Here is a 12,050-nt window from a genome sequence, read left to right as displayed (position 1 = left end):
TATTAAACAATCATAGTTAGCACCGCGTAAATAGATATCGTTATTCGCGTTCAATTATCCAACATAATTATATACATTCGTGCATCAAATAAGTATTATAAATGAAATTCATACACAATATGACAAGATGAGTTAACAGGAAACAAAGACACATAATTTGTAGAATACTTCTCTTTATTGATATCTTCAGACAATTATAGACTTTATCTACCCTGTGTACACAGCTACAAGGGTCCATGCAGTCAGTTGCGGACTTCCACCCTAGGCCTCTGTGCACTTAGCTGCAAAGCCTCTACCTATGCTATGACCCGAAACTTAGACTTCTTAGTTCAAAGCTATGACTCTCTAACTTTTTAAGCTTACTTAGAGCTTACTTACTTAGGTCTTTTTATACAATCCCATCGTCCAAGGACCATGGGTAGATATTTTACAGCGGACTTTACTTTACAAAAATAAGGGCAGACAACCCTTTCTGACTCATGACACCTTTGCGCTCTGCGACCACAAAATGCAGAGACTTTACAATCTTATTACAAAATTTGACCCAAAACATGCACTTTTAGCCCCAAAACTATGCTTGGGGGATCTCGTTCCCAACAATGAGACTCTCCAAGACATTAAATGACACAAAAGGAAAGCCTCTAACACAAAACTTGATTAATAGCTTGACCTAACCAAGCCTAACCATGACAGAAATTTTGTCAAACACTTAGTAAATATGCAACCTATAGGTGTAAATAACGAATCTGAGCATAGGGGTCTCATACTTATCTGAGATTCTCTATGAAGCATTGCCTTCTTATCACATTAGATTCCATTTCATCCATTAGGTCATAGATACATTGATCGTTCAATAACAAGTAAGAACATGATGAGAGCCACTCATGGATGTTGTCATAAAACATGTAAATAACCAGCATAATAGGGACATAAATACTAATGAAATCATAGCCATATAAACCACATATAATCCATCATAATGATCATAGAGATAGAAGGAGAAATAACCTTTCATTAATGATGCAAAATCCAAACCCGAGATGGGACTTCCATGTTCCACCCGACTATAGAATGGTTGAGCCAAATCTCTCTTCAGCCATTCACCCTCATCCCACATTACAAGCATGAATCTGGGATTTCTTAGAACACATCAATCAATACTCATCCAGGGATTCTAGAGGCCATCCACCTCAACCCATAAAATAGTGATTCCACCTCATGGTTAGACATCACAAAAAGAACATCAAATTGGTCTTTATCCTAGCCTTCCAGGGATTTAGAGTGTTTGTTCCAACCCGGCTCCCAGGACTAAAAACTCAACCCACAACTTTTACTGAGCTCTAGAGCACTTATCCAACCAATGCTATAGAACTAGTAACTCAAGCCACCAAGGGCTCCAAAGCATTTTTCCAACCAAGGCTACAGGACTAGTAACTCAGCCTAAGTCGTTATAGGGATCCATATCATTTGTCCAACCAATACTTCCAAGAACTAATAGCTCAACCCAAGCTAAGGAAACATGAGAACCAACCAGAAAACAAATAAAATAACCCACAATGCCATGGTTATCCATAAAATGGCAAGGCTAGGAGAATCCACTGTCAATCCAGACAATCCTCCATGCCATTGACAAATCATGACCAAGAAACCACATGCATGTGCCATGCATGCCAAAACTAGTGAATAAATCATACATGCAACTCAGTACCTGCAAAAAAATCTAATGTAGTTGTTGATCTCGATGCCCTCTTGCACTTTCCTACTCTTCATTTGCCTTCTTGCTCTAGGAATCCAAGCCTGCCACACCCTCCAAGATTTCTCCAAGAAAACTCTAAGTCTCCAAGAGTATGAGAGAGAGAGGGAATAATGAGAAAACTCCAAAACTGAATGGACCAAGTCTTGCCCACTGATCCTTAGAATCCTTTTTATTAATGAGGCCTCTATTTTCTTCATTTTCCATTATTCTCCTTCATTTTCCTCCTCACGTACAACCTGTCACCTTTCACCTTCATTTTCTCCTAATTTCCATTATTTTCATAAATAAAATGCCAATAAATGCATCATTCCTTTCCAAAGCCTTATCCATTTCCTTTTCCAATTTATTTAGCCATAAACAACCAAATGAACACCCCGCTAGGATGTCTTGCCCAACATTAAGCTTGGGGATAAGTGTCCCATCATCTGTGGTTATTGTTTTTAACTTTTATTACATGGAATTTTCACTAGGGCTATTACAAAACTTTCCCCCTTGGGGTAACACCTTCCTCAGTGTTCAGTGACACCTATAACCAACAAGACTACTAAAAATAAAAACATATTGCCCATGGAGCTTTCTAACATAGCTCATTGCAGTATTTATAATGACCACTATTGAAACATGACAAACATACCATTTACTAGAGCTTTATAACACAACTCATTACAGTATTTACAATAACCACATATACACATACACATTTGCATCAACCAACAATTAACCATATTGTCTATGGAGCTTTTTAAATCTAGCTCGATACAATATTTAGAAGAATATACGCATATACACATTTTCTCAACTAGCAAATAAAAATATATGATGTCCTCGTCCACAAAAAGGGAATCTAGAGGCTCACACCTCCACCCTCAAGTAATACTAGGATTCACCTCCTTCCAAGGTAGTCCAAAATCCACTGCCACAGTCAAACTTCATCCAATGTCCAGTGCTATAGTCCTACACCACTTGTGCTCTCAGTGAACAATTACTGGCTCATTGTTCCAGGGCGCACTCCTAATGTGCATATGATTCCATCTGACAATGCTAATGACCAAAATAAATCTGTCCCCAATCTTCCCTTCTCTGCTCCATAGTCCCTCAAGAAATTTGGTCAACCCCTTCAGTGCATTCACTCGCCTTCCATGTTTTTATGGCACCCCATCTCGGGTAGTCCACCCTTGGAAAGGCTTCCTCGCATCGGAAGATACAAAACCCAAGGCATGTCCCTGCCTCCAAACCATCATATCGATCACATAATGCTCATGGAAATAAATGGACACTATTGGGTACCCATGTCCCACAATGGCCCTGCTCCTAAAGTGCTCTACGAGTATACTTCTGCATGTTCCAATTTCCTTTTGTTGTTGCAAATTCCTGCAGTCGATTTAAATCACTCGACTGGGCATTTCATGCATTCATGTACCAAGCACATAACTTCCATTAGATTTAAAATAAACTGAAATAAATTCACATCATACCTCATTGGTATCTTGCCAATAAGGTACATTTACAATCTTGTTCGCTTCCTGTCACAATAAGTCAAACTAGAATATTTAACCAAATCAACATGTATACAAATATCTCATCAGGTTAGCTCAAAAAATAACCATCATAGATCAAAATCATAAATAATATGTAATCATCATAAGCCACATGTATAATACAACTGAAATAAAATATTGATACTTATCCTTCATCAATCCTTACTTTTCCTTTGTTCTTTTTATACACACATCGGATCGATTGCCACACTAGACAACACTCAATGCCTTCTCCTCAACCATGTGCCCACACACATAGTGTACATCCCACAATTACAACCACACACAACATACCACACCATGCAATACATGCATCTACACCTGACATACAAAATATACACCTACACCCAGTGTATGACACAACAAAGTACATACATACACCCACACCCAATGTACAATAGATACTCCTACGTCTGGTGTATGACACGACACAACACGTATACATACACAATGTACATCACAAGACGTACATCTGCACACAATGTGATACACCACAAAATGCACACACATACACCTGATATACAACACAACTCATACATATATACCTAATGTACAACACCACATAATACATGTACCCACATAGAGTACGCATAATGAATATACATGTCACGTTACCGTGACTACACAATGCACATGAATAGTACTGTATGCCCGCAGCATAACATGTATGACATGCACTCAATCCCACACATATGCCAGTGCCATATGTACCAGGCACCACCTGCACAATGTGTGAAAGGAATCACATGTACACAACACCACCTGAACAATGTGTGTAAGGCATCACATGTACATAACACCACCTGCACAACGTGTACACAACGCCACATGTACACTACACCACTTGTACAATGTGTACTATACAATACCACATGTACATAGTACCACAGGCATGACATGTACGTGACACTATATGTACATAGTGCCATATGCACGACATATACATAACACCACCTGCACACAACACCACTTGTACAACATGTACACAACACCGCATGCACACAACACCACTTTTACAACCATGCACACCACACCATCTGTACATAGCACCACATATACAACATACACGCAACACCACATGTACATAGCACTGCATATCCAACATGTACATAGCATCATTTGTACACAAAACCACATATCCAACATACACAGAGCATCATATGCATACAGAACTGCATATCCATCATGCACACAATACAATTATGTACATGGCACCAAATATCCAACATGTATATAGCACCATATATACCCGGCACTGAATATGCAACATTCATATAACACTATCTGTACTAACACCCTGTATATAATATTGCATATACAACATGTACACCCACTAAATATGCACAATATTGCATGCGCACAATCATACCAGATGCAACATGTACAACATATACAACATATGCACAATAGTAATACCACACATCCAAAATCAAACTATCCTTACCAAGAAACCTTGCTTCTAGTGTCTTATTAATGCTTATTCTATCATTTCGCGGACCACACTTCTTTCATTTCACTGATGTATCCCTTGGTATAACATGTCCATAACATAGACATAATATAATCACATAATATCAAATCATAACTCCATGATACTGACCTCGTAAATTTTCCATGACTACTCTTCCACGTGATTCCTCATAACCTCTTCATGTCATTCGCCTGCATAAGTAATCATTCCTCCACAATAATGATCCCTAACAACCCTATTAGACAATGACACATATACTTACATACATACATATATAATCATTAGAATAAAACAAGCATCATTCTTTCAGACAACAACATACATACATACATACATGTATAAATCTATAAACATCAACATAATAACAATCATAACATAATTACCATACAAAATAAGTTATAGGTTAAGAGAATTTCCTTTATTCATGCACAACATGCACAACATTGAGAACAATCATTCCCAACATAGCCAAGGAAGTTGACACCTCAGATCCATTTACTTTACCTTTTCTAGTTACCTTTCTCTTGCCTATCTTGCCATCGTCCATTTACACCAATGGACCCAACAAGTCCAACTGGATGTCATAGTCTTACCCTCCATTGTGCTTACTGATTCACAGAGCTTCATCTTAATCTTACATTACCTTTCGAGTACCACACAGCTCTCTTGAGCTCCATCAACTTTCCTCTTTCCCAAAAAACTCCCAAGACACTCAAAACATAAAAGACAAGAATAATCACAAACAAGAAGAAAACCATGAAAATCAATAGTAATGTGACTCCACAAACAAATTGAAAAGGCTTTGCACCTGACATAGCCAAAACCATAAATCAATCGCAATAGTTCATGAAATACCAAATGCACAAGACTGACCAGAAACACAATGACTCAATCCCCATGGTTCCTAGGGAAAGTTCAACCTTAGACTTCTTCAAAATTTCATGGAAATCTCTTCGCCATGCAATCCCCTACATCATACTACCATCAAAACATAAGTGTTAATGCATAAATAAACACAATGACATACTATCTACCTTACCTTGTTGTGTCAAACATGTTTCTTGCAACTGAACACATCCATGCCATCTCTCAAAGAACTCCAATTCCCTTGACAGATCCACCTGCAACTAGAGACTACTAATATACCTGTCAACTACATGTTCATGACTATAGCACATATCCACATATTGTCAGACAAAATCAAAGTTAAGAAGACTCCATGTATGCAAGGCACTCATTCATTTGGAATTAGGGTTTCCAAACATAGCCAAAGGAATTATTGTCCAATTTATTTCTCTTACCATTTTTACCTTGCTACAATCAAGGCTTACTATGTATTGTCACGTCGCTAAATTGTTAGTTATATAAACGCATTGAGCGTTACCTTATCATGCTAATACCTAACATGTTACCCTACAGCTATTCACACATGTCAACCATGGGTTCCAACATCAAGACAATCATATGTATTAATTTGAAATCAACTTTTACAAAAAATCATGTCATAACCCATAGTCAACTCAGAGTCATTAGATATAATGCGACAACTATCAACTACTTTCAAGTACATATCAACTGCCTCAACACATATGTGTTAGTACAATCATCTTAAATAAAGATCATTGGAACATATACTCATATTATGTGGCTCATCAAATATTCAACCAACTTGCAAACATACCATGTTAAATAAATCAACTAGATGACATGATAAATACCAAACGCTCAACATGAAATAGACAACATAATCAAGAATGAAGCACCAAGTATACGACATAAGAAAACTCATACCTTAGTGTATGTCAGTGGAGGTTATCTTGTCTGCACAATCAATCTAGTTAGCAAGATATAACTTTACAATGTGTCAAATCAAACATAAATAAGATCACGATATCCATAACACTAACTAACTAATCATGTTCACATCATAAACTCATCATCATTTATTGTTCATGCATAACAATCACGTATGTACGATCGACCTAGATTAGTAATACACAATGCAACACAATAAGTCGATTCATACCTAAATATCATAACCCTAACCGTTTGCATAGGCTAATCCAATTTAGTATGATACATATGACATCAAGATCTTAATGAAATAACCCTAATCATCAAGTCACTAGTACATAACAACCATAAGCTATATATCATGCTCATCAACAACATATAACCTAATCGTCAAGCTAACTATTATATAACAACAACAAGTTAACCTATAACATACTCATCAATAACATCTAACATAATCATCAGGTTATCCAATATAAAACACCAATAGCAATGCATACAACTATATGTTACTCTCACTCTTGACTATCTGACACATGTGCATATAACTACACTAATCAACTAACATATATCCTAAATGTAAGCATAACATCAAAATAAATCTACATAAATATAATGTATATAAACCTAATGCATATGACAATCCTTACCTTACATACCTGAATGCCAAACATACAATACCTATATGATGATCTGCTCTTATCCCAACGTCTAACATTGCAACCTCATTATGGTGATCTGCATCTCCTGCTCTATCTCAGCCAACACATTAGCATCATAACAACCAATATCATCATTATGACCTAAATTTCATATGCTGACTTCACAAGGCATGTGTGACCTACTATTCATGCATAACTATAACCAAGACCATACATGCATAACAACTGCATATATACATATAACACATTAGTACGAAACGATATACACATCATTCTAGCTATAGTCCAGTCATCAATGCATGACCATATCAACTACACAAACCATGACCTCTTACGTGACAACAACAACCACCTCATGTGCACCTAATCATATGTGATCACTGACGTGCATAACAATGCATAATCAACCATACACACATGAAGACATACTCCATGACAACACCTTCAACCTTCACATGGCGACATCACTACAACAATGATCAACACCATGAAAATTAACCAAGAACATGGACTACATGCATAAGGAACACATATGCAACCAACATGGATGCATAACCAAAAAACAACCCAAGGAGAACACAACCATGCTTTGATACCACTCTGTAACACCCTCCTCCCAAATCTACCCAAGTAACCAGTCAGCTGGGGTAAACATGAAACAAGAGGATACTATGATTGGATTTGAACTCCTATGTGTCCTTAAGGAAGTGGAATCGATAAAACAAGACCTTACATACCTCCCTCAAGTGCTTCAGGACCCCCTGGAGCTAATCCACCACTCCAGGTGCCCAACCCCTGAGTTAACCTAGAATTTCAATGAATTAGACCCAGAGTCGTTCCCATGACAAGGCATGCATGCAACTGTAAACCTATAGTCACTCCCATAGTGCCTGGAAGGGAGAGACTGCAGTCTCGCTCAACCAGTTCTATGCCAAAGACTGTGAGATTTAAGCCACTTTTTAGGGCTAGCCTCCAAACCAATGCCTAGAACTTGATCAGACTCTCCAAGACATTAAATGACACCAAGGCAAAGCCTATAACCCAAAACTTGATCAAGAGCTTGACCTAACCAAGCCTAACCATGAAGGAAATTTTGTCAAACACTTAGTAAATATGAAACCTACATGTGTAAATAATAGATCTATAAGCATAGGGGTCTCATACTTATTTGAGATTCGCTATGAAACATTATCTCCTTATCACATTAGTTTTCATTTCATCGATTAGGTCATAAATACATTGATCATTCAATAACAAGTAAGAACATGATGAGAGCCACTCATGCATGTTTTCATAAAACATGTAAATAACTAGCATAATAGGGAAAAAACTATTAATGAAATCACAGCCATATAAACCACATATAATCCATCATAATTCTTATAGAGATACAAGAAGAAATAACCTTTCATTAATGATGCAAAATCCAAACCCGGGATGAGACTTCCACATTCCACCCATCTGTAGAATGGATGAGCCAAATCTCTCTTTAGTCATTCACTCTCATGCCATATTCCAAGCATGAATGTTGGATTTCTTAGAACACGTCAATAAAAACACATCCAGAGCTTCCAAAGGCCATCAACCTCAAACCATCAAATAGTGATTCCACCTCATGGTTGGGCATCACAAAACAAACATTAGATCGGTCTCTATCCCATCCTTCTAGGGCTCCAAAGTGTTTGTTCCAACCCTGCTCCCACGTTGAGTAATTCAACCCACATCTTTTACTAGGCTCTAGAGCATTTTCCCAACCAATGCTACGGGACTAGTAACTCAACCCACAACTTTTACCAGGCTCCAAAGAATTTGTCTAACCAAGGCTACGAGACTAGTAACTCAACCCACCAAGGGCTCTAGAGTGTTTGTCCAACCAAGGCTACAGGACTAGTAACTCAACCTAAGTCATTATAGGGCTCCACAACATTTTTCCAACCATGGATTCCAGGAAATAATAGTTCAACCCAAGCTAAGGAAACATAAGAACCAACTAGAAAACAAAGAAAATAACCCACGACACCATGGTTATGTAGAAAATGGTAAGGCTAGGAAAATCCATTGTAAATCCAAGCAATCCTCCATGCCAGTGACAGATCATGACCAAGAAACCACATGCATGTGCCATGCATGCCAAAACTAGTGAAGAAATCATACATGCAACTCGGTACCTGTAAGAAAATCTGATGTAGCTGCTAATCTTCATGCCCTCTTGCTCTTTCCTCCTCTTCCTTTTCCTTTTTGCTCCAAGAATCCAAGTATTCCACACCCTCCAAGAGTGCTCCAAGAAAACTTTAAGTCTCCAAGAGTAAGAGAGAGAGAGAATAATGAGAGAGCTCCAAAACTGAACTAACCAAGTCTTGCCCACTGATCCTCAAAAGCCTTTTTTTTTTTTTTTTCCTGTAGAAAAAGTCGTAATTTATATTCATGTTGAATTAAATTACATTTTGTAGATGCTTAGCGCATATGCAGATAGTTGTCCATAGTTGGACAAAAAACTATATAAAAAAATAAAAAATTTACAAAAACATCAAGCCTATACTTTTCTGCCCTTCTTCTTTTCCACCCTACGCCAACCCTGTGGGTCAGGAGAGGGGACAATGATGGCCTGCGGGTGCTCTTGTATGTTCACTGGAGGTTCTTTGTCGGATTCTGATCCTTCAGACCCATGTGCTCTTTTATTGCCACTGAATTCCAGCTGTGGAGTTTCCTGCTGCTGAATATGGTCCTCCATTTGTGGGTCTGTTGATTTTTCTTCCTGTGTGCCGTTCTGTTCCATATTTGCATCAGGTTCCTCTTGGTTCATTGTGTGTTCTTGCGCCTGCATATCCTCTTTTTCCCTCCAATCGGTGTGCTGCCATCCATTCGGTTTTTTTTGCTGTTTCTTGTTCACTTTGGGGTCCCTCTTACCCAGAGGGCAGGTATTTTGAAGATGTCCTGTTTGCATACATCTAAGGCACCTAAATGCTGTATTTTCATAATCAAGCGGTTGTATCCTCTGCGTATTATTATAGTTCAATGTGATATGATCCGGTAGCCCCAGGCTCAGATCCACTTCTACACATATTCTAGCATAGGTGAAGATTCCTTGGTTAATTCGTTCTCCATCTGTTTTAAGGTATTTCCCCAAGGAATTTCCAATGGCTAGTAAAACTGTGTGGTGCCAGAAATGTATCGGTAGATTATGCAATCTCACCCAAACAGGCACTGTCAAAAGCCTTTTTATTAATGAGGCCTCTATTTTTTTAATTTTCCATTATTTTCCTTCATTTTCCTCCTCATGTGCAACATGTGACCTTTCACCTTCCCTCTCTTCTAATTTCCATTATTTTTCATAAATTAATGCCTCATGCAATTCCAAAGCCTTAGCCATTGCCTTTGCCAATTTCCTTAGCCATAAACAACCAAATGAACACCCCCTAGGATGGCTTGCCCAACATTCAACTTGGAATAAGTGTCCCATCATTCATGGTTATTGTTTTTAACTTTTATTACATGGAATTTTCACCAGGATTGTTACAGGAATAACACTGCACCCATGTGACTATAGGCCTCTAATCGCATGTATGAGCATGCAAACCATCAACTATAATCCCAATTTCCTAGTTTTGTGCTTGCAACCATGAAATTTGTGCCACCTTTTCAGGGCTAGAATCCAGATCACTTCCCCAAACTTGATGAAACTTTCCAGAATAATAAATCACACAAAAAAAAAGCCTCTAACACAAAACTTGATCAAGTACTTGACCTAACCAAGCCTAACCATGATAGACATTTTGTCAAACATATGGAAAACTGTTACACAGTAATTTGTCACTGCCTTCACCCCAGTCCTTCTACTGTGTCATGTGTCCAAGTAAAACATGCTCATACTGAACAAATGCTCTCTTATGTTGCCAATTGACCCACTTTTCCTAAGTTTTCTGCCTCATCGTGAGAATGGACTTAATATACGCGATGGACAGTGGTCGTAAACAGTCCAACCGTGCTTCCAGTGCGGAAGTATATATGTTTCTCGTGACGGTCGGATTTCATGCTCCAGCGCGAGGCTATTTGCTATCTTTAGCGACGATCTGATTGGCTACATTACCTACTAGCGATGTCAGCGCTAAAGCTTAGTTATAAACTTGCGATGATTCAGATTGGGTGAATTCGTTCCAACAGTCGGCCTTCTAGATGTCTCTGGACCTGGTTGTTGGGTCAGTTTGGGTTGCCCTCCTCCCTCTGGCATGGAATTTCCATCTTTTGTGTTTCTTGCCTTGAGGATAAGCTCCCTCTCCGTCATTTCATGGAGACTCCTTCTCCTATAAAATCACTCACCATTGCTATCATCTACTAGTTCTTTTAGTTGTACACTGTTGCTGCTGCTTTTGAGTTTGATAAATAGTTGGTGTGAGTGTGACAAGTGTGGGATTGCTTTGTAGCTTGCAAGAAGGTGTGGAGTGCCCTTAATCATGTGTAAAGCTTGTGAATGAGAGAGAGAGAGAGACATATATTGCTATTTTGGAGACCCATCTTTGAGAGTGAATGCTTGAAGAAACACACTGGTTGGACCCTCTAAGAAGGCTTGCAACGTCAAGACCCAATTGTAAGCTTGCTCTTATTCCATTATTAATATGATCAATGATGATTTCCTATATCTTATATGCAATTTACTTGATAGCTCATGATTTCTTGACTTTGTGAGTAAATAGATCATTGTTGTTTTACGGTTACGTGCTTTGTTGTATTTCCTTTACATTGTTTCAGGTTGAACTCATTGAGGAGAAGGAAGTGGAAGCTAGAGCAGCGCAACGGAACTTCATTGACCACCGGTTGAGGTAGGCCTCCAA

Source organism: Pinus tabuliformis, chromosome 1_1, assembly GCF_031772625.1.
Source record: "Pinus tabuliformis cultivar Carrire ecotype Pingquan chromosome 1_1, CPIR1, whole genome shotgun sequence".
NCBI lineage: Eukaryota > Viridiplantae > Streptophyta > Pinopsida > Pinales > Pinaceae > Pinus > Pinus tabuliformis.
Note: the sequence above shows the minus strand (reverse complement) of the source record.